The sequence below is a fragment of the Pelodiscus sinensis genome, chromosome 17 (assembly GCF_052426305.1).
Source record: "Pelodiscus sinensis isolate ZL-2025 chromosome 17, ASM5242630v1, whole genome shotgun sequence".
Taxonomy (NCBI): Eukaryota; Metazoa; Chordata; order Testudines; family Trionychidae; genus Pelodiscus; species Pelodiscus sinensis.
The window spans coordinates 33,220,156-33,243,644 of record NC_143068.1 but is presented as its reverse complement, the minus strand read 5'-3'; the positions used below and the strand labels follow the sequence as shown (position 1 = coordinate 33,243,644).

The 23,489-nt window shown below is 54.9% G+C and overlaps 1 protein-coding gene across 2 annotated transcripts in view; it reads left to right on the top strand.

Annotated features, from left to right (window-relative positions):
• SNPH (syntaphilin) overlaps nt 1–23,489 on the top strand; it is a 42,510-nt gene that overhangs the window by 5,719 nt on the left and 13,302 nt on the right. The window lies entirely within an intron of this gene.

Below are 23,489 nucleotides of genomic sequence, written 5' to 3'. Positions count from 1 at the left end.
AATTGACACAGGCGGAGTCGAGCTCAATAGCCACTTTGCAGGATCTAGACATGACCCGGATACTTGCGGTATCTCCCGAGAGCAGAGTGAAAAGCAGTGTATAGAAGCCGGAATGGAAATCTTCCATGTTTTGGGCGTGCCGGCTGGTTATGAAATGTGTGTATGCCCGAACTGTGTTCTTGATGCTACTGGAGTGATGTGTGGTAAAGAAACCAAGGAAGTGCTGAATTCAGACACTCTCTGCTTTTCCTTTAGCGCTATCATGCTTTGGGTTGTTATCAGTGAGGCAGGGCTGTGTGGTTGCACTGTCAGGCCGAGACAGCCTTGCCACAGGATTTCCTTAGGTTTGTCAATGACCTTTAGGGCCTCTTGTTGTTTTTCAGAACTGGCCTCCAGCGTTGTGGCCGCAAATGAAAGTGTTCAGACATTCCCTCGCTGCGCCCACAAGCCAGGCATTTGGCCGGCTGAATTCTGACGTGTGCCCAGAGTTATTTGTGGGCGTAGAATTACGCCCACAGAATTGGAGGCTGGGTTGAGGCTTGCCCCAAAGCGTGGGGTGGGTTGGCTTTGGGCTGTTCCTCAAAGCACAGGCCCTCATTCTGAGTCAGGATCCTGTAGCACGGACCCCTGCCCCCATGCCGCGTGTATCTCACATCAGTGGGGCTCCGGGCTGGTTCATATTAGTGTAATGTCAACAGGCGGAACGGAACCCGGAACCTCTGGAGCTTAGTGCATGAGCCGCTACGGCTTGAACTAAAAGCCAGCTGGCTCTGAGCTAAGGCTGCAGAGCAAACTCATTCTCTCTAAGTCATTTCAGTGCCAGTGCATGGGACAGTGCACCATTCGCAGGCAGTGTGGGGGTTACAATAGCTTGTTGGGGATTTATATTAGTGTACGTGGGGGGAAGGGCGAGTGTTCACTTTTTACCATAGAAACCAAACTTGCCATCCAATTCCTGCTGGTTTTATTTGTTACCCATCAGTTAAAATCTCTGCTCCAGAACGGGTAGAATTCCCATTTAATGAAGAGCCCAGGCTGCAAAGGGCAGACCCGTTCATCACTAAAAATAAACTCTTCGCCTTTGAGAGAAATGTGTTTTCCCGGGCTAGAGCCTAGTGCAGGGGTCACCAACCGGTGGATCGGGATCGCCTGGTGGATTGTGGAGCCTGTGACGGGATCCAGACTGGCCAAGAGGCTCTCAAGTGCAGGCCCTTCTGCTGCCCCCCACCCCGGCCCAGTGATGTGCGGTTCCTGCCCTTCGCCTTGGAGCTTTTCTCCCCTCCAGGAGCCTCCTGCTTGCTGTGCAGGGAAGGGAGAGGAGGGTGCTTCCCACCGTGTAGTCTATCTCCACAGAATGGAGGGCAGGGATATCACAGGGCTAGCGATGGAGGGAGTTTGCTGGCTGCTGTTGAGTGCTACAGGGCTAGGGCAGGGGCGAGCCGGCCTTAGCCCCACGGCACCACCACCCAGGAGCCACCTGAAGTAAGCAGTGTCCAGCTGGATCCAACTCCGAACCCCTGCCCCAGTCACGTACCCCCTCCCTCACCCCAGCCTTAAGCCCTCCTAGACCCAAACTCCCTTACAGAGCCTGACCCCTCTCCGGCACCCCAACTCCCTGCCCCAGGTTCGCTCAGAGCCCCTCTCACACTCCAGATCCCTTAGCCCAAGAACTGAATCTGTGCTCCGGCCCTCTGCCCCTGCCTGGTGTAAGGAGAGGAGGGAGGGGGGACAGAGTGAGCAGGGGCGGGGCTTCGGAGAAGAGGCACGGAGGAGGCGGGGCCAGGGTACCTGGGTTTGAGGCAGAGTCTGGATTACACTTGCATTCAAAAAGTGATCTTGTGCTTTAAAAGGTTGGAGAGTCCTGGCCTAATGAATTCACCTGATTGTGACGTGAACTGGTCCCCTCTGTTCAGACACAGCCAAATTTAAACCTGGCTTGATAGCTCTGTGGGCACCTAGCAGAGATCAGTCTGCAACCAGGTTTAGTTCTGGGGTGGGAAGGGGGGGAATTGTCCCATCAGTCACAAGAGCCCTTAGGACACCGCTAGCAACAGCTGCATTGAAATCGAGCTGTAGCTTCCTGGGCTCTGATCCCAGGAGGATCCAGCTGGGATGGATGGAATCGCCCGTTTAGAACCGGGGTGTCCAGCGCGCTGGCCGCATGTGGCTATTTGGCCAGCTGAGTGGGGCTGGTTGGCTAGAGCAGCTGCTATAGTGGCTCCTGCTTCAGAACTGGCTGGGCCGCGCAGGGAGCTGGCATCAGCCCAGCCCCCGGGAGGCCAGGCCATGGTGTTAGAAACACACAGGTCAGCATTGGAGGCAGTTCTGTAAAATAGAACAAAAGGAGCAATGGAAGGGAAAACGACCGTCAACCCGACACAATAGCAGCCCTGCAGGAGGCAGAGGGACTCCGACAGCAGGCGGCCATTCTGCTGGAGTATCCCAGTTAATGCTCTGAAACACGTCTCCTGGGAGTGGCCGCTGCAGGTCCCTGCTCTGGGAAGGAGCTGATGGGCTCTGCTCCAAGGAGCGGAGGGAGGCTGTTGTGACCGGCCACCTCATCACAACCTCCCTCTCTGAACATTCAGAGTCGCCCGGGTGCAGGAGACTGCAAGGCTGCTCCGCCGCCAGCCTGGACTCCTGCCACATCCCAGGAGCACGGACGTGCTGGGGTCCCCCAAAGAATTCTGGGTAACTTCCATACCGTCCTGGGAACTGTCCGTCCTTTCCCGTCTCGGGTAACGGCTACGGGCACCGTGCCCCGGCTCTCACACGGGACTCATCCGTTCTGCTGGGAGCTGGAAGGTACGCGATGGTGTCTCGGCGTTTTCCGTCAGATCGTCAGCTGGGGCAAACCAGCGTCACTCAGCTGACATTGTGCCATTCAACCGCCGGTGAGGCTCTAGTCCTGTCTCTGCAGAGAACAGACCTCCCACCCCCACTTTGAAGCATTTGATTCTTTTACTGGGTAGACCCTGTTCTTCCCTTGGCGGGAGCTTCAGGGTCCTCACGCAGAGGAATACGACTGCTTGGCTCCTTTGTAGGGGGCTACTCTCTCTCCCTGCCTGAGTGAAGAGGGTGCTGAGGGCCTGTGTGTTGGAGTCAGTGAGCGGCGTGGACATCCGTGTGCCCATAAGCATGCTGGGAAACAGAACACGCCCAGGGAGGCTGCTGAGTTAGACTGCTCTGGACCCGGCACAGTATCAAGGGACCATGAATTGGTCAGAATTACTGGGGGGGGAGAGGAGATGCCCGCACATGTATATCTGCCTGGCACAGGAAAGGGAGGCCAGGCTGGGCAAACGGCACACTTATTCCAACGTGTGTCTTCATGCGGGGTGCCGCCTAGAGGCCGTTGACGTGACAGTGGCTCACGCATCCTCCTCGGTTCGGCAGTCGCGTCAGGCTGGTACGTGATGCTCTCAGAAGTGCTATTGATGCCTTGGCTCCCGTGAGGCCCGCCCGTTGAATCCGCCGGCTTTTCTATCTGTGGTGTCTCTCGCAAGTGTCAGCAACAGCCCGCGCCGCCTGCGAAGCATCAGCCTGTGACTGCGGGAATCACAAACTAGAGCAAAAGGCTCCAGATGGATCACTTAGCGGGGCTGGCCGCCTGGTGGTGTTAAAAGCTCCATCGCTTGGCATGGCACAGCGTCAGCCCCTGAAAGGCCGGCTCTGCCAGAAAGGACAGGTGAGGGTGCCCAGTGGCTGGCCGGAGAAGGTTCAGTGGGCAGGTAGCCAGGGGTCTGCGTGAGACAGGGCGTGGGAAGGGAGGATCTTCAGGCATTTCACAAGCAAGGAACGGAGCAGCCGTGTGCAGGTGAAAGTGTTACCAGAGAGCAGAGGAACAAAGGCTCAAACAAGGGAGCCCAGTCCCCTGGCTCTGACAGCAGCCAGCGCTGGATTCACCAGCAGAAAGTGCAGGAAACCCTGGAGATGTTTTCCTTTCCGAGACACCGATGGGTCAGAGGCTGGCTCAGGCCCTGGACTCTGAGGGTATGTCTACACTACAAAGTTAATTCGAACTAATGGACGTTAGTTCGAATTAACTTTGATAGGCGCTACACTAGCGCTCCGCTAGTTTGAACTTAATTCGAACTAGCGGAGCGCTTAGTTCGAACTAGGTAAACCTCATTGTACGAGGACTAAGCCTAGTTCGAACTTACTAGTTCGAATTGAGGGCTGTGTAGCCCCTTAATTCGAACTAGTGGGAGGCTAGCCCTCCCCAGCTTTCCCTGGTGGCCACTCTGGCCACACCAGGGAAACTCTATTGCCCCCCTCCTGGCCCCGGACCCCTTAAAGGGGCACGGGCTGGCTACGGTGCCCGTGCCAGGTGCAAGCCTGCCAGCACCCAGCCAGCAGACCCTGCACCTGGCACGGCACAGAGCCACCCACCCGATGCCCCCCAGCCCTCCCCCTCTTCCTGGGACCAGGCTGGCGGCTCCCGGGAGCTTGCCCGGGACCGCAAGAAGCGGGCACCCGCCTGGTCTAGTGCGGACATCGTGGACCTTGTCCACGACCTCCGCACTAGGCACAGGAAAGTGGCCGTCTAGGGCAGGAGAGCTGCCAGCCTGGCCACCCAGGAGCAGGTGTGCATGAAAATCAAGGTGGTCCAGTGAGACCCCCGATCCTGAGCTTACAATGGCCGTCCTGGGTCAGACCAAAGGTCCATCTAGCCCAGTAGCCTGTCTGCCGACAGCGGCCAACCCTAGGAACCCTGGAGGGGATGGACCGAAGACAATTACCAAGCCATTTGTCTCGTGCCATCCCTCTCCAGCCTTCCACAAACTTTGGGCAGGGACACCACTCCTACCCCCTGGCTAATACCACTCCATGGACCCAACCTCCATCACTTTATCTCACTTCTCTTTAAACTCTGTTCTAGTTCTAGCCTTCACAGCCTCCTGCAGCAAGGAGTTCCACAGGTTGACTCTTTGCTTTGTGAAGAACAACTTTCTGTTACTAGTTTGAAGCCTGCTACCCATTCCTTTCCTTTGGTGTCCTCTAGCCCTTCTATTATGGGAACTAATGAAGAACTTTTCTTGATGCACCCTCTGCACCCCACTCATGCTTTTATAGACCTCTATCCTATTCCCCCCTCAGTCTCCTCTTCTCTAAACTGAAAAGTCCCAGTCTCTTTAGCCTCTCTTCATATGGGACCTGTTCCCAACCCCTGATCATTTTGGTTGCCCTCCCCTCTCCCAGCCTCTCTCTTCCCCTCTCCCACCTCCTTTTCCCTGTCTCCCCGAGTTTTGTTCAATAAAGAGAGATTCTATTTTTGAACACAATTGTCCTTTATTTTGTACATCAGGAAGGGGGGCTAGGGAGGGGTAAGTGGAAGGAGGTGAGGGAGGAATGGGGTAGGAGCCCCCGATGGGGAGGACTGGGCTGGCTCTGCAGGCTTCTGGGGGTGGAACCTCTCCTGCAGCCCCCCAATTGTCCCCTCTCCCCAGATGGCAGCCTGCGGCAAGTGCAGCCGGTCCGATGGCCAAGTGCTGTGATGTGCCCAGTGTGGGCACTCAGGGCACTCCAAGCCAGGACTGCTTTGCAAGCGGGGCACCCCTGAGAACTGTCTGTCCGGGGTGGGGGTCGGGTCCCTTTAAGCACAGCCCTCGGCTAGCCTGAGGCAGCAGCTCCATGCTCTAAGTCCTCATCTGATGCCCTGCCGGCACTGCTTCTGGCCATCCTTAACCCCGGTTCGGGGTCCACTTAATGTGGACATGCTAGTTCAAATTAGCAAAATGCTAATTTGAACTAGTTTTTTAGTCTGGATCCGTTAGTTCGAATTAGCTTAGTTCGAATTAACTAATTCGAACTAAGTTAGTTCGAATTAGCGCTGTAGTGTAGACGTACCCTGAGAGTTTATCTCCATTCCTCAATTCTTGGAGCTGTTTCACCTTTAGCCTGTAGCTTGGGAGATTCCATTGGCCACAGAAATGCCCAGTTCTTTTTCTGACTCATGCAAAATCCTGTGGCGGTGAGTTCCACACGCTAATTGAGTTGTAGGGAACATAACGTTCCAATGGGTAACGTTAAACGTGCTCCCTTCTGCTTGTACTGAATATCGCCCCTTCCTCCGATTATTGTAGTACAAATAGAAGGGCTGATCTCCCGACTGTAGACCCTTCTTTATTTGGGCTTCTGTCCAACATACTGGGCCCGAGCACCCGCTCCACGTCATGCAAAGCCCCATATAAACCAGTCTCCTAAAAATAACTAGCTATTTAGGAAGCAGGTGCTGGGGGCGTGATCTGCTCTGCCTTGCGTCCCTTTTGTTCACTAGGTTCCCAGGCAGCGAGGGGCAACCTAGGCTGCGAGGGGGTCTCCTTCGTCTCACTGGGCCACAAGGTTGTGGTAGCCAACAGGGCCAGGGTGGTTTAGCAACTGTGCTTGCATGGCTGGAATTTGTGGGTGGAGCCAATTGAGCTGTAGCCGCGCTGGGATTGGCTGCAGAGGGAGCGCGCGGTTCTCCTGGTCCGTGCTGTGAGCAATCAACATGCCCCGGCTTCCCCTGCGTGTCACTCTAGTAACACCGGTAGGAAAAAACCAACCTTGATGGAAACCTGCGGGATCTGTGCACGGGCAACAATAACACAAGATCTCGCGGGCCACACATAGACCCCAGTGGGCCCACGTGCCCCAAGTTGCCCACCGCTCCTCTCAGGGGAGACCCCAGCCTGTTCTAGCTCCTTCCATAGATGAGCCCCCTTCAAATGTCCAGGGATGCAAACAACTAACCGCTCTTACCGGGTGGTGCTTACTGAGTACCAGTTACCAGGGAGCAGCTCCATGGGCGCCAGGAGCAGAAGCCAGCTGCCTCACGCATGCGGCTGCTGGCTCCTTTGCCAGCCCCCGGGAGCCTTGCACGGGGCGGGGGGAAGGAGGCAGGAGCAGAAACCACTTCGTCCAACTTCTGACTCCTGCTCCCAGCCCCCTGCTTAACTGATCAACTGGGATTTTACGTCCCTAAACGTGTCCCTAAAGCCTCGTTTCTGGGTGGGGGTAGAAGGCGGCCATCCAGCTCTCCCTGCTCGCTACCCCTGGCATGGGACGTGTGCCCAGGGTAAGGCTGCAGCAGGCAGCCCTGCATAGATCCTGAGCCAGGCTGTGGTCCACAGCTGGGCCTGGGAGGCTGCCATAACGAAGGCCCCCAGGATGGTGTGTCACACAGGGACCCTGTCCAATGCCCAGGGAAGCCGAGCTTTAAAAGGATAAAACAATCTCTTAAAGCCAACTGAGCCTTCTCCCGGCCCCCTCTTCTCCCCCCCTCCCCCTCTGCAGCAACTTCCATGCAGCATAGCCCAGAATCTCAGCCCAGAGCTTTTCAATCTGTTAGATTCTACGTTCTTCCACGTCTTTCTCATTGCCCAGTTCAGAACCTTCTGTATTTCTGTTCTAGCCTCTTGGAGATGCAGTGAATGAAGCAGAGTATTTGAGGTGCTGGCATTTTATATAAGGGCACAGTTTTGCTCTCCCTCCCATCCCTTTTTCATTCTCTGGCCAGGTCTACACTGGGGGAGAAATTCGATTTAAGATGCGTGAATAGCTTAGCTGGAATCAAACAACTTTCTGGAGTGCCCCTCTGCGGGAGGGAAATGGGAGAGACTCAGTTGAGGAGAAACTTTCCTGTCAACTTCCCTTACTCCTCTGTGGAGTACTGGGGTTGATTGGGGTGCCTGCAGCATTTGATTTAGCAGGTCCTTACTAGACCCACTAAATCAAACCCTGTAAAATCGATCTCCGAAGCGTGGATGTCCACATGGATAGAGACAACGCCTAACATTTGGTTGTCTCTTGTGACTCCTGCCGCACGCTGAGCAGAGATCTCCTGCAAGCTGTCCACACGACAGCAATTCTTTTTGCTAGCTTATAGCTAACTTAGAACTCAGAATGGAATGATCGGGAGAGCTAGGGACGCTAAGGCTACATCTAGACAGCGGGGCTATTTCAGGATACTGGAAGTATCCCAAAATAGCAATTCCATATCTTTAAACGTGCCCATTGTTTGGAAATATATTTCCGAATAACAGGTGCTCTATCCTGGTGTCCCTGTAACCCTCGTTCCATAAGGGTTAAGGGACTTGTCAGAATTGCGTTTTTGTTTTTTTTTCAAAATTTGGCACTGTGTAGACAGCGCCAAATTTCGAAATAAGCTATTTCGAGGTAAGGGTGCTGTGTAGATGCCACCTATGTGCTAACTTGCTCTTACATGGTGCACTGCAGAATGTCCTAAATCTGCTCTTCTGGATTTGGGGCATGTCAAAGTATGGATGCTTTGCAGTTTCATTCCCAGCGACAAGTCTCACTTGGATAGGTAGGGATGAATCGCAGAGTCTGGATACAGCACGGCTATCCTGCACCAGACTAGAGAGCTTGGAATGGTGTTCTGGCTGTGATCTTAATTTTCACATTTAGTGCAATAAAATCACCATGTTTCAATTGAAACTAAGGCCAAGTCTACACTGGCACGTCACAGCACTACATTTTCTGGCTCTGGGGTGTGAAAAACCACCCTTCTTCCCCGAGCACGGCAAGTTACAAGGCTGCAAAGCGCCAGTGTGAACCTAGCGCCAGCACAGGGAGCTGAGCTCTTGGCTCCTCTCCATGTCGAGGTGGTTTCCGTGGTGCGCTGGGAGATCTCTTCCCCCCACGCTCGTGCCGTGGCCTCACGGTCACGGCTGCGCTTTAAACTTTTCCGTGTAGCCGAGGCCTTCGCTGCCTGGGAATTCAGGTCTGCAGAGCACCCCACAATCCGGGGGACTGGGTGCAGAATTTCCATCCAGCTTGTGCGAGAGTCGATGGAGCGAAACGCTCTAAGCACGGGGAAGGAGTCAGCTAATACGAATTCCATAGAAACCGTGAAGGTCGCTCTCTGAGCTGGCAGCTGGCAGGCCCTCCCACTACCATCTGGTATGAGATTGTGCTGGACTGTGGCGGGAGCTGGAGGAAGTTGCCAACACCTGCGTGCAGGCTGAGTCGGAATGCGTCTTCGGAAAGCCCAGCCCCTTGCCGGTCTCATCTCCCAGGCCTCCCTGCACGTGAGACTGGGCACGTTCTGTCTTGGATTTACTCTGTACTGACCCAGCCTGCCAATAGGGAAAGTTGGGGCAACTGCCCCAGGGGCCAGAGATTCAAAAGGGTCCAGGACCGCTGGACCCCACTACTGTGGCAACCAGAACCCTGGGCCCTTTTAAATCCTCGCCGGAGCACCGTGCTCGGAAGGGTAGGGGGGGAAGATGCATTGCAGTCTGGACAGCACTGAGGGCTGGCTATCCCAGCCCCGCCCCTCTTTCCTGAGGCCCCGCCCCTTCTGGGATTGGCTTCCGTCCCCGCTTGCGTCCTGGCCCAGGGGCCTGGCAAGGCTGTTGGCTCCCCTGGTCCTGACTGCAGGGTGCTGGCTTCTGAACTTGACTGCAGAATACAGGGCTTAGCTGCCGGGAGAGGCCATCCCTGATGTGCCCCGGTTAAGGATGGACGTAAACAGCACCTGACCTGTTAGAACCTCCTGCGAATGGCCACTGGGTGCTGAACAGTGGCACCATTTGTGGCATTGGCTGGGTGGGGCCCTGGGCCGGAGGTTGCTAAGCCAGTTCCTGCCCTAACAAGAGAAGAAAGTTCCATGTTTTGGGTCCGCGAGAGGCGCTGTCTTGCCCAGGCCCACGTGGAAAGGATAAGACGACGTTGGACACTCTCCTGGCGACTGACTCGTAGTGGGTTGTTGCACGGCAAACGAGTTACAGCCACACGGGGTGACGTGGGTTTTACCCACGAACGCTGATGCCCTAATAAATTTGCTGGTCTCTGAAGCACCACAGGACTCTTCATTGTCCTACCCTGTGCGGCTTAGGTCTGGTTTGGTGCCTCGTAGCCGCTTCCTCCATGGTATGGGTCTGCTCCCTCCACTTACATAAGAACAGCCACGCTAGGTCAGACCAAAGACCCATCTAGCCCAGTGTCCTGTCTACCGACAGTGGCCAATGCCAGGTGCCCCAGAGGGAATGAACAGAACAGGAAATCATCCAGTGATCCCTCCCTTGTTGCCCGTTTCCAGCCTCCAGCAGAGGCTAGGAACACCATCACTGTCTATCCTAGCTAATAGCCATTGATGGACCTATCCTCTGTGAATGTATCTAGTTCTTTTTTGAACCCTGTTAAATTCCTGGTCCTCACAACGTCCTCTGGCAAGGAGTTCCACAGGTTAACTGTACATTGCATGAAGAAAAACTTCCTTTAGTTTGTTTTAAATTTGCTGCCCATTAATTTCATTTGGTGACCCCCTCGTTCTTATGGAAACAAGTAAATAACTTTTCCTTATTCTCTTTCTCCACACCGGTTATGATTTTATAGACCTCTGTCCTATCCCCCCTGAGTCTCTTCTCTTCTAAGCTGAAAAGTCACTTGCACTGCATGCTCCTACATTCTTAATCGCTTCCCCATACTGCTGGCCCCATTGACTCCAACCCTCTCATCCTAATCCCTTAGGCAGTGGGGATGGGAGAGAGGCAAATGGAGTCATTTCTGTTGTAGTTTGAACAAAGGAGTCACACACAACCAAGGAGATTCCGGTGGCAGGTTTCTGTTGGAAGGCTCTGCTGCGTTCCTGCTTTGTCCTTGTGCAGAACTCCGTTGCATGCCTGCGTCCCAATCTCTGCCACCCATTGTCTGCATGCTGCGTACCCCACGCTCAACACCAGCACTAAGGGAGCATCCCCATTAGGGGGCAGCAGGAGCAGTCTCTTGTGAACACGGACCAGTTACTAGAAGAGGCAGCGCCAAACTTAGCTAGTGCATTACAATGAAAACCAACAGTCTCTCAGTTCGGCTGCATTGCTGGTGTGTGTGGCTGCCGGCCAGGCCTGGCTTTGGCAGATGCTCTGGGATGTAGTCCTGCATAGAATCGTGGGACTGGAAGGGACAGTCTAGTCCGATCCCCTGCCCTCAGATCAGGGCTGTGTCCTAAGTAGCCCATTTATGACAGGCGTTTGTCTAACTTGTTCACAGACCCTACTGTGGGGGTCCTACAGTTTACTGGGGGGCAGGTATAGTTTGGGGAGGCCTGGCTCCAGGCTCCCAGAAAGGGTGGGGCCGCGGGGGGGGGGCGAACAGCCAGCCAGCCCTTGGTGCTGCCTGGACCATGCCGCTGCTGCAATAGTGGTGGCAACGCCCGGGAGTCCTGGGCCCCTATGAATTGCTGAGCTGTGGGGCAACTGCCCCCTTTGCCTCCCTGTTGGCAGGCCTGGAGGGGGAGCTATGCCAAATAATTTGAGGGGCAGGGCCATCCAGTTCCCTCTACAGTTCCCGTGTTGTGGGGCCCCCTGCGACCGCGCGGACAGAGAGCCCCGGCAGCCAAGTCCCCACGGACTCCAGTGGCCTCTCCCCCTGGCGTTCTGACCGGCTCTGAGCTTTCGTGGCTTATGAATATTTTGGAGGCTGCAGAAAGCGAATCCCGCTGCTTGGTCCTGCCTGGCGCTGGCACGCAGCAGGAGCACGGGGGGGGGGGGGGGGGGCTGTGTGGTGTCTCCTCTGCAGCAGGGTCAGATGATCTCTGATGCTTTAAACCCCATCCCAGTTGCCATGACAACCTCCTCAGCTGGGTGACAGCAACCTTGAGGCCTACCTCGATTTTTCTGTGGCGCTGGGAGAAGGGCTGGGGGCAGGCCGGGCCTTGGGTTTCAACGTCAGCTAGGCCGGCAAAGTCCGGGGGAGCCGGGCTGCAGGCAGCGTGTGCATTCTCCAGGAAACGCAGCAAACTGGAAGGGGAAGGAGCTGGGGATGGGCAGTTCATGGAGTTCCAGTTGTAGGGTAGAGGAGGGCTAGTCCGACCCCGTAGCAGGGTCAAACTTCTCCCCAGACTGCTGTGTTTTGGGGGGAATGGTGACCTGTAGGATAACGCCCGGAGCAAAGAAAAAAGTAAAAATTATCTGGCTGCTTTCCAGCTTTATTTCAGGGCTCTGTTATCACGTTGCACGATGCCTTGTTCCACCTGGCACTAGTCCCCAGCAGGACAATCCAGTGCCCCGGGCGCATGGCACTTGATTGACGTGTATGGGGTGCTGCGCCCCCAGGCGCACAGCGCATGCGCTGCCCCGCCCTGGGCGGCAACCTAAGGGGGGGCGCCTGATGTGGCGCTCCTTACCACTTCAATCAGGTGCCCCCCATAGGTTGGCGCCCCGGGCATCTGCCCGGCTAACCCCCCCCCTTAATCCAGCCCTGGTCCCCAGCATAACCCCCCCTCTACCATTCTGGTGGCAGATGCAGCTTCTGAGGGCATGGGGCACTGAGGTGGGGGCGCAGTTGCTGCTTTTGGGAGAACTTGCCTCCAGATGCTTGCTCTGCTAATAACGGCTCCTGAGGGCAAGCCGCCCGTGGACAGAGGAAGGCCGGGTTTGACCAAACCGTGGGATCCCGTCTTTTCAGCCCCATTTGACAAGAGGCATGCAAGCACCGCCCCTCAGAAGTTGTGCTCGCCGGCGGGGTGTTCGAATGCACGTGAAAAGCTTTCCCGGCAGCTGTGCTATCTCAGCTCCTTCCCCTCGGCCTGAGCGGGCCGATGGCAAATGGTGTGAAGATCTGAGGGTCAGTTTGCTTCTGAATTGACGGGATTCTCTTACGTCTGCCGTGTTTCTTCTGTTAGGCTTTGTGGCGTGAACATAGCCTGCGTAAGCAGAGCTAGGTGCCATAGCCCCTAGATCAGGGGTGTGCACGGGTAACTGGTTTGCTGGGGAGCCGGCAGAGCCGTGGGGGCTGGAGCGATGAGGTCTCACTGGAGGGTTAACCGGGTAAACATTCAGTTAACCTACATTTAACTGATTATCTGGGATTTTACATTCCTAGTATAGACACAGACGCACGCACATGGAGTTGTTCTGCCGGTGTGGGAATACCACCTCCCCACGGACCGTTGGCTAAGCTGACAGAAGCACTCTTCTCTTGGCAGAGCTGTGTCTGCGTTGGGAACTTGCCAACGCTGCTGTTCTAGGCCGGGCCGTGGCTTTTTGCACGTCTCTCACCGGCGGAGCTGTGCTGATCTCGGTTTTCAGTGCAGACCAAGTTAGATTCCACTGCAAGGCGTTCCGCCTAGTCCTTGCTCCCCAAAGTCGGCAGCGCTGGAGCGTTGTTTTACAGTGGGGGTTTCCGGAAGCCAGTGGTCCTCGCTGCCCCCTTAGTCCTGTCTGCCCCCCTCCACCTCATAGACTCATAGACTTTAAGGTCAGAAGGGACCATTATGATCATCTAATCTGACCCCCTGCACAGTGCAGGCCACAGAATCTCACCCACCCCCTCCTACAATAATCCTCTCACCTAGATCTCAGATATTGAAGCCTTGAAATACTTTGAAGACCCCAAGATGCAGAGAATCCTCCAGCTGTGATCTGTACCCCATGCTACAGAGGAAGGCGAAAAACCTCCAGGGTCTCTGCCAATCTACCACCTGATACAGCTGGGGCCAGGAGCGGGGCTGGGACTCTGGGTACATGGATGGGAAATGCAGACCGGGTTAAGGAGGCCAAGCTGTGCGGGAGTGGGAGCAACGCTCCTGGTGCAGGGCTGGTGATGGTGGACCCAGCGGGTGAACTCCAGGTACAGGGTTATGACCAGAACCCTGGGCGTGGCTCCTTCAGCTGGGACTGCACATGCAGGCCCAGGAGTGGAGCCCGGGCACCAGGAAGGCAGCGCCAGGACCCTAGGCAGAGAGTGGTGTGTGGGACCCGCACAAAAACTAGCTCCCCCACCTATGCAGCCAATACTCGCCTGCTTTGGATCGTATTCAGGGCATCCGAGCCACTACCTCGCAAGCCAGAGTGGATGGAGTTGATGAATGAGTGTGATCTTTAACAGGCTTCAATGCAGCCATCACCTCGAGGTGGATGGCTGAAGTTCTCACCTCCGGGGGTGCCCAGCTGCCGATTCGGCAAGAAGTGGCTGCATGAATGACGCCTGCATGCTGCACCCAGCAGGACCGGAGATGCTGCTGTGTACTTAAGTCAGCAGGTAGATCTGACGACTCTTGGTTTGCGTGGCCCTGGCCTGCCCAGCGTTGCTGTTCGCTCTCTTTGCTGGAGTAGATGAGCCGTAACCTGGTCCCGGTTTCCGTTTGGGGGTGTATGTTGGCCTGATCGATGCTTCTGTTAGGTTGACACACACAGGGAGGGGTCTGCTAGCATGCACAGGTATACTACAGAATGATCACTAGGGGGCGCTGTTAAGGGAGTGGCTGGGGGCGGGGCTCTGGAGGTTGCTGGCTACCGTATACAGGTAAGGTTACTGTGTTGGTGAGCCTTATTCAGGGCTGTGAAAAATTTTCACGCCCTGAGGGCAGTGATTAGGTTGACCTGCCCCCCAGTGTAGACACAAGAAGGTCTACAGAAGAAGTCTTCCATTGATCTAGCTTCCACTGCTCAGAAAGGATGGAAGAGCCCTTCTGTTGATGTAGGCAGCATCTAAGCCAGGGGTGGGCAATAATTTCTGACCAGGGGCCCCTTCAGAAATTTTTGAAGTGGCCCAGGCCACACTGAAAGGGGTGGGGCCTCAGGCGGAAGGGGCGGGGCCAGGACACTTCCCTGCCCACAGACCCTGATTGTGGGTGGGGGAAAGTGTGAAGTCTTTGCCCCCACCACCTTCCCCCAGAGAGAACCACCAGCTGTTTTGAACAGCTGGCGGTTCCCTGGAGGCACCCGGGCCCTTGGTGATGGGAGACGTTGTACGCTCTCTGCCGCCCCCCGCTCGATCAGGGTGTGGGGAGCACGCAGAGTCTGCCCCCGCCCTGCAATGGAGCGCTGTGCTTAGTCAGCTGCCTGCTGAGCAGCAGCTGACTCTTTAGTGCCAAGCCCCTTGCAGGGGGGGGAGGAGACTTTGTGTGCTTCCCTATGCCAACCAGCATTGATTTCCATGGTCCAGAACCATAGGTTGCAATCGGGTTTCCCTTGCAAAAGTCTCATTGGTTTCCACGGAGCCAGGATTTCATCCAAACGGTTGACTTGAGATCCTGGCTTTTCTGTTCCATACGCCCTCTGCAAAACCTTCCTTCCCCGTTCCCTTGGCCCCTTTCTCAGGTGTGATCCCATGGAAACCATCCCGTGATGCTTTGGTGCTCTTCGGGCCTGCTCGTTTGTTGGACTCTCGGGATGCTTTTTTGAGAACTCAGATGAGGCAGGTTGGCTTCTGTGTTTTGGCTTTCCTCTCTGGCAGACACCCCTTTGTTCCTGGTCCCTCCCTGCCTCTGCCCTCTTCAGAGTTCCCTTAATTGGTAGCAATGCTCCCCCCCTTTTCTAAGCGATGTAGTCACTAAAGTGACACAGTGCCTTTCTCATATCTGCATCCTCGCCTCTCTTCTTTGGCCTTCCCATCTTGCGCTGAAACCCTGCTCATTCTCTCCTCCCCCGATGCTTTTAGATCTCCCAGAAGCACCTCTCTCTCTGCTGCCTTTGATTACTCTTCTTCCTTTGCGTGGCCATCCTCGGTGGCAGCTGGTGTGTTTGATTGCTGGGGAGCGTGCTGCGCATCAGGGCGTTCCGTCACGTCTCGCTGCACGCTTTGCATTTCCTCTCCGTCTGCTTTTCCTAATGACTAAGGGAGAAACAGCCCCCGTGGGGCGTCTTGCCCCCAGGGCTTGGGCTCGTGGCTGCAGCCAGAAGACAGCTTTCTTTAACGCTGCTGTCAGAAATGCCAGGCATTTCCAGTGCACCCTGGGAGGAAGAAAGCAGGGGGGAGATTCCTCCATGGAGGTACATGGGCTTCTGCAAATGTAGCAACCCCTCTGGCTGATTCAGCCACAAAGGTGACCGTGCGGAACCATGGCGTCCAGCAAAGCGTCCGTATTTTCACCACTTCTCTGCAGAATCAACACTGTGCTTCCCAGGAAGAACTGGCTGCGCTTTATACACTTACTAGCACCTGCACCCGGCGTTACTCTGGCTATTAAGGAGGGGTTCCTGCTTGGGGGATGCAGGGGTCAGTGTTTGGAGGTGCGGGGGGGGGGGGCGTTCTGCCTGCTTGCTGGCATCTCGGGGCAGTGGGAGCCGGGCTGCCTGGCGGGTGGCTCCTTGGGGCTGGTTGGGGAAGTGGGGGCCATGTTGCCCGGCCAGCAGCTCCTGGGGGCTGACCAGGGAAAGGGGCCCACGCTGCCCAGCCAGTGTCTCACTAGCATGGGAACTTTACCCGTATACGGTGGCCGGTGACTCCAGAGCCCCACCCCCATCTAGTCACTCTAACAGAGCCCCGTCCCCCCTGTGGTCGTTGTGGAGTATAACTGTGCATGCTAGCAGACCCCTCCCTCTTGTTTTGTGAGAAACGATTGTATTCCAGGCACATCCGATTGTCTTGGCGCAGCTGAATCCTGACCTTGCTTTAAGTTTTGATCCGAGGATGCTGCCTACCAAATTTGGTGGTCCTCCCTCTTTCCGTTTAGAAGGAGTTCTTGAACAGACAGACTCAGCAATGGCTAGAGAGTCAAACTCTCGCAAGTAGACTGTCGTTTAGCTTTGTCCTGGGCGGGGTCTCTTCCTTGCCTCAGAGCTCTTGGTCAAGCACGTTAGAACTAAGCTCTTTGCTGCTGGTTTCTTCCTTACCTTTAGATCTGAGTCCCTAGTCTTGGGGTTGCTGTTGCGGAAGGACGTCCTTCTGACCGTAAACAAGGACCCCGGGTTCCATATTGGCAATAACTGCACATGCAAATAGATACTTAAATGCTTTTGTGCGTGTGGTTGCCATAGCTACGTAACAGACTGCAATCGAGGCCGTGCTATCGTGTCGTGTAGCCTATCCAACGTGACCTTCCCTGGCAGCCCTTTTGCACGTCGACGCTTGAGAGAGCCAGACGGATTCCTTGAAAGCAAAGACAGTGACTGTTTGTCAACAGTGATTCAAATCAAAGATGCTTGTTAGAGCCGCTCTGGAAAAGCCTGCCAAGGCAGACCGAGACGTCTGTGCTAGACCAGAAGAATGTGCGGGTTTGGAGCACGTTTGCCTTTCAGGCTGGGGTTGGCCAAGAGGTTGGGGGCTGTCCGCAAAACACAACTTAAGCCAAAAACGTTGGAAGCCTGATGGAACTGAGAACCATTCTTGGTGAATGTCCAACAGCTCTTCTGCCTGCAGGTTCTGCCTTTCTGTGGAGACAAGACCTTTGGCTGCGTTTCCGGGCCTAGATGCCCTCGAAAAGGCAGAGACGGAGAGTTTGCCCTGCGATGGAGCTTTTCCCTTTGCTTTTTTTGTTTCTTTTTTTTTAATTAGCTTTACCAACCTAAAACGATAATATACTTAACCGTGAAAAGGCAATTGTGACTCAGACAGTGCCGCTTTGAAGTCGTGTATCCGGACTACAAAGGACAACGGTTCGTGCCCACTGTCCAGACTCGGCAAACTATAGAACAGGGCTGGGGGAACTTTTTTGTGTCGGGGACTCACTGACCCACAGAAAAGCCCGTTGGGGAAATGCACAGAAGGAAGCAGCAAAAATAACTGCAAAACCCCTCACTGACATGGCCCTTGACTGAGAAGGAGAAAGACCCTCCTCTCCTTCCCCTCGCACACCAGAGCCTAGGGGGCCTGGGCTAGTGGATTTTGTGTGCCCCAACCCATAGGAGAGGCCCTATGCCTCAGGGACTGGATCCAGCCAAGCCGGGGGGCCACATCCGAGCCTGGAGTTCCCCACCCCTTCTGTAGAAAGTAACAAATGAGAAAAATGCTACAAAGTGAGTTTAAAAATACCCAAGCCAGTTGCGAAAGTCTGAGGTATGGTTAGTAATTCCAGTACGTGGACTGTTAAGAGCACTGAGTGGGTAGGAAGATGGCGCGTCCATGGAGGAGGCGTGGGGCGGTGGCCCTGAAACAGAAGCTGACGTGGTATTTCAAGGTCGAGCTTTGCATGATCATGCTACTTAGCCCTGGGTCGCAGCCCCGCCCGAGAGTTACATTAAAGCCACCAGAAGCAGGGAGAAGCTAGAGCTATAATTATGCACCGTCTGAACCTATCGCCAACACCCAGTGCCGCCGTATTCCTGCACGGTTGGGAGCCGAGGACAAGGCTGCAGCCGGAGGGGTTTGGGAAGAGACCTTGCTCTCGGAGCTCGCAGACCCAACCCTCCTGCCCCAGCCTTGGAAATGGGTCTCTGGCCAGGGAAGTGTTGGGAAAGGAGTCGGTAGAGATCCCCGGGCTGGGCGAAGGAGAGAGCGGGTCGGGGAGAGGGGCAGAGAGCAGTCTGGGGATGTGCATGGTGGGGGGGGACACCTAACAAGCTGTAGGCTAACGTGGGAGATTTCAGAAGCACCTGGGGCAGGTTGGGGCTTAGCTCCCCCTGGGGACTTGGAAAATCCTCCCGAAGACAAATACTAAGGATGTTAAAGTAGCGGAATGGGGTAACTGTGTAACCTCTGACAATCCCAGCGGTTCCACAACTCAGCTTTATACTCAGCAACGCTTCCCCAGGAGCGGGACTGCCAGTCCCTGCCTGCCGGGCTCCTGGGGAGCAGGCTTCACCGAGTGTAACCGACACCGTTAACCGGGTTCAGTGGTTGGTCGTTTACACTCACACATCCCCACTGAATGCAGTCTCCCCCCTGTGGAAAACCGGGTAAAAGCGGGAGGCGCAGGCGATACTCTGTGACTCCCAGCTCTAAGGAGACCTCGACCCCTGCAGAGAGGGCACAAAGTTGTTTCTGTTGCAGCCGGGCCTAACCCCTGCTGTGGAGAGCTGCTCTCTGGACGCACGGCAACGGACAAACCCTGTTCCAAGGAACTCCTGGCCTAGCTAGACAGGGCAGACAGGAAGGTGTAAAGGGACGTCTGCCCCACACTGGCCCTCTAAGGGTTAAAACCCAGCCCTGGGAGAGGGCTGAGATGGTGCAGCCTGCAGCTGAGGCAGGTAGCGGCCAATTAAGGCCCAGCTGGGGCTGTATAAATAAGGGCTCCTGAGAGGAGACTCACTTGCCCTTGCTCTGGCTGGGGAGCCGCAGGGCCTGGTTGCCAGGGAAGCTGGAGGCTTCCTGAGACAGAGCAGGGCTGGGGAGCTCAGGCCTGACCTCCCTCCCAGGCTGCAGGGCCTGAAGCAAGGCTGGAGGGTCCTAGGGCTGCAGGGAGGCAGCAGATCTGCACCCCTTGCAGATGCTGAGTGACCTTTGCAGATGCAGTTTGTCCCTGAGGCAGGGGCTAGATGACTGGCTGTGGGTCACTGAAGCAAGGTGGGTCTAGGGGGGTCCCTGAGTGCAGGGGCACTGACCTAGGGCAATAGTAGGTGGGAAGGGCTCTCTGGGCAGGAAGGGACATGGAGCTGCACCAGAGGCTGGGCCAGCGGCCAGCAGCGGCACTGAGGGGCAGGGTAGCGGATTCCCCAAGTGACCAGCAGGAGGCGCCGTGGGGGGTGAGTGTTCGGCCTGTGACAGAAGGGCTCTTACCCCCATTTTACACATGGGGCCTCAAGGCAGAGTGGTCTAGCAAGTTCCAAGCTGCAGACGGTCAGTGGCAGAGCCAGGAACTGCACACGGCTGGGCTTCCTGGGTAGCGGTGGGGCTCGTCTGGGATCCAGCCAGCCGCTGCCTGGCCTGGATTTCCTTGTCTGGCACGTGCAGCAACCTCTGCAGGTACCAGCTGGTCTTAAAACAGTTGGCAAAAGGAGCAATTTCTCTCCAGGCGGCTGCCATTCATGCCCTCCCTCTCTGTAGCCCAGTGCTGCGCCTGGAACCATCTAGCGCAGTCCCCAGCTCCAGGGCTGCCACCGGAATCCCCCGCCACGCCGTGGGGCATGCCTCTGTGGCAGCGTGAGGCCGGGTGCTGACCGACTGGGGGGGGTATTTGCAAAGCCCCTGCAACCGCCTGGCTTCGGGAAGCGGACCAGGGCGTGAGCACAGCTGAGCTAGAAGCTTTCATCCAGCATGGCCCGTCCCCCTGCAGCCTTCACACCTGGCTGCTGCCACCCCAGCTTCCCACCTCAAGCTGTTCTGTCCTGCAGGCCTGAATGAGGGCACGGCCACCCGCCCCCGCGGCTGCTGATCTAGCTCCGGGGCTCAGGGCGTTGGCTGAAGTCAATAGGTTGCAGTTCAATAAGCACAAATGCAAAGTGCTCCACTTAGGGAGGAACAATCCGTTTCCCATGTACAAAATGGGAAGCGACTGTCTAGGAAGGATACAGCAGAAAGTGATCAAGGGGTCATAGTGGACCACAAGTTAAATGAGTCAACAGTGTGATACTGTTGCAAAAGAAGCAAACCTGATTCTGAGCTGCATGAACGGGAGTGTTGTGAGCAAGACACGAAGAGTCATTCTTCCGCTCTACTCTGTGCTGATTAGGCCCCAATTGGAGTATTGTGTCCAGTTTTTGGGCACCACATTTCAAGAACGATGTGGAGAAATTGGTGAGGGTCCAGAGAAGAGCAACACAAATGATGAAAGATCTAGAAAACATGACCGACGAGGAAAGGCTGAAAGAATTGGGCTTGATTAGTTTGGAAGAAAGATGACTGAGAGGGAACATGATGGCAGATTTTAAGTAGTTGAAAGGGTGTCACAAGAAGGAGGGAGGAAAATTGTTCTCCTTGGCCTCTGAGGACAGGACAAGAAGCAATGGGCTTTAACTGCAGCAAGGGAGGTTTAGGTTGGACTTGAGGGAAAACTTCCTACCTGTCTGGGTGGTTAAACACTGGAATAAGTTGCCCGCGGAGGTTGTGGAATCTCCATCCCTGGAGATATTGAAGATCAGGTTAGACAGACACCTGGCAGGCATGATCTAGATGGTGCTTGGTTCTGCCAGGAGGGCAGGGGGCTGGACTCGAGGCCTCTCGAGGGCCCTGCCAGTTCGGGTGTTCTATGATTTGGTGTCTATTGGTGGTTTGTGCTTTAGATTCTTTACCATTGCAGCCCTGTTGGTTTGGGAGCCCTCTGTGCAGGTGCTGGGCGTGGCGGGAGTGGGGGAAGCCATGAGGAATGACATTGCAGTCCCAGGCACCAGGCAGAATTTGCCTTAGTTGGTGCTTCCAGAAAAAAGAGGTTGGGGGAGGAGAGAGAACATAAGAACGGTCAGACTGGGTCAGACCAAAGATCCATCTAGCCCAGTGTCCTGTCTGCCGACGGTGGCCAATAGCAGATGCCCCAGAGGGAGGGACCACAACAGGTAATCTTCATGTCATCCCTCCCCTATCACCTACTTCCAGAGAAACAGAGTCAAGGGACACCATTCCTACGCATCCTGGCTAATAGCCAGGTCTTGACAAATCCGTGTACTCGCCTGTGGCGAGTAGATTTCAGCCAGTCGCCCCGTTCACCGGCAGCGCACGCATGTGCAATGCAGGTCTGGTGCATGCGCAGTGCGGGGCTGGTGAGTGGATTTTGCTGCAGTTTGTCAAACCATGCTAATAGCCATTGATGGACCTAACCTCCATGAATCTATCTAGCTCTTTTTTTTGAACCTTGTTAAAATCCTAATCTTCACAATATCCTCCGGCAAGGAGTTCCACGGGTTGACTGTGTGCTGAGTGAAGAAAAACTTCCTTTTGTTTGTTTTAAACCCGCTGCCTATTAAATTCATTTAGTGACCCCTAGTTCTTATGTTGTGGAAATAAGTAAATAACTTTTCCTTGTTCACTTTTTCCACACAAGTCATGATTTTTTTTAACACCTCTCTCCTATCCCTCCTGAGCCTCCTCTTTTCTAAGCTGAAAAGTCCAAGTCTTTTTAATCTCTCTTCATATGGGATTGTTAGAAGGAGGGCGATGAGCTACCAAAAACGATGGAAAGCCCTTCAGCTGCCATTGTTTCCATCCCTGATCATCTCCTTCCTCCCTTCCTTTCCTGCCACACCCCTCCCCCAAGGAGCATGGCCCAGCCAGCACTTAGTGTTTCCACTAGCCACCCTATTGATTATTCGATGGCTGGTTTGCTTGTTCGTGCCTCGCTGACATAAGGGATGCTGGCAGCACTTTCCATGCAGGGGGGAAACAGGTCAAGGACAGCGGCACTAACTGTAGCTTGTCTCAGCTGCTCTTCCCTTGTGGGGCAGAGGAGGCCTGGTGGGAGCCAAAAGGAGACCCACTGACTGGGACGCAGAGCAGTCCTAGGCCAGGCTACGCTAAAAGGGAAGGTCGAATCAAGATATGCAACTCCAGTTCTGTTAATTACGTAGCTGGAGTCGACATACCTTGACTTGAGTTTCCCCGCCATTCCCACAACAGGAGGCCGATGGGAGCAAAGACTGCTGTAGGCTTCCTTTACTCCTCGCGGGAGTACCTGCTGCCAACAAGGGTGCCTTCTGAGCTTGATTTAGCGGGTCTTAATTAGACCCGCTAAATCAAACTCCGGAAGATCAATCGTGGCAGCGTCAATCTTGCATTTAGTAGAGACATGGTCATATTTTCCATAGGCGTATGGTATGTTGGATAGCGTGTGAACAGGAGGGAATGTAAAAGAGACACGGTATTCATCGATTATAAGGCCAAAGGGATGGTTGTGGTCATTTTGGTCCAGTGGTTTTCAACCAGGGATACACAAACGCTTTGGAGTGCACACAGGTCTCTTGGGGTGGGGGCAAAGAGGGAAGACCTCAGATCATCTAGAGATGTGCCTAGATTTACAACAGGCGACTTAAACAACATAAGTGAAGTCAATACAAACTGAAATGTCATACAAATACTGACTTGTACGTACTGCCCTGTATACAATACACTGGAATGTAGGCACCATCTTTACCTTCCAATGGATGTATTTTATAATTATACGGTAAAAGCGAGAAATCGGCCATTTTTCAGTGCAGCTTTTGTGTTCGTAGGTCTGATTGGGTAAGCAAGTCATTGGGAAGTGAGGAGCAACTTGGGGTAAGTGAGACAGCTCACACTCCTGGCGGTACAATTGTCTGGACAGGTTGTCAGCTGCTGATCGAGGCTGGTGTCCTATCTGAGATGGGCTGTGGAGCTTCCCTGAATTAATTTCTATTGGAAATGGAGCTGATCGTCCGGAAAACTAACCCCTCTGGAGTTGAAAATGTCCAGTCAGAGAGAACCCATCCCAGTGATTAATCGCTTCTCCCCACCCCTTCCTGCCTCTTATCAGAAGCAGCAAGGGGAAGGGAGCAGGTGCTAGTGCTGGAGTGAGCCGGCTTAAAAGCTGGTCCCCCCCCCCCACAAGACCCCATAGGGGGCATGGGAGGCCGAGGCATGGTGGGGGAATCGGGCGCTGCGGCTCTGCAGTTCCCTCCCTTATCGACTACTCGATTAGCTGATTAAATGCAATTTAACATCCTTACCCTGGTTGGGAACCATTGCTCTAGAAAACCTCTTGGGAGAAGTTAGGTGCTGCCATCATGTGTTCTAGATTTCTCGTCCCTTGCAGTTCCTTATTCCTAGTCCAGAGCCTGATCCAAAGGAAAAATTCGGATTGTCTTCAGTGAAGCAGGCTCCTTATGTGCATTACAAACAGACCCATTTGTTTTCTTCACAAGAGTCTCTGCGGATGCTGCCCTGCCTGGCACGTCTGATCTCTTTGTGCCATGGATGATTTTTATTTAACTGAG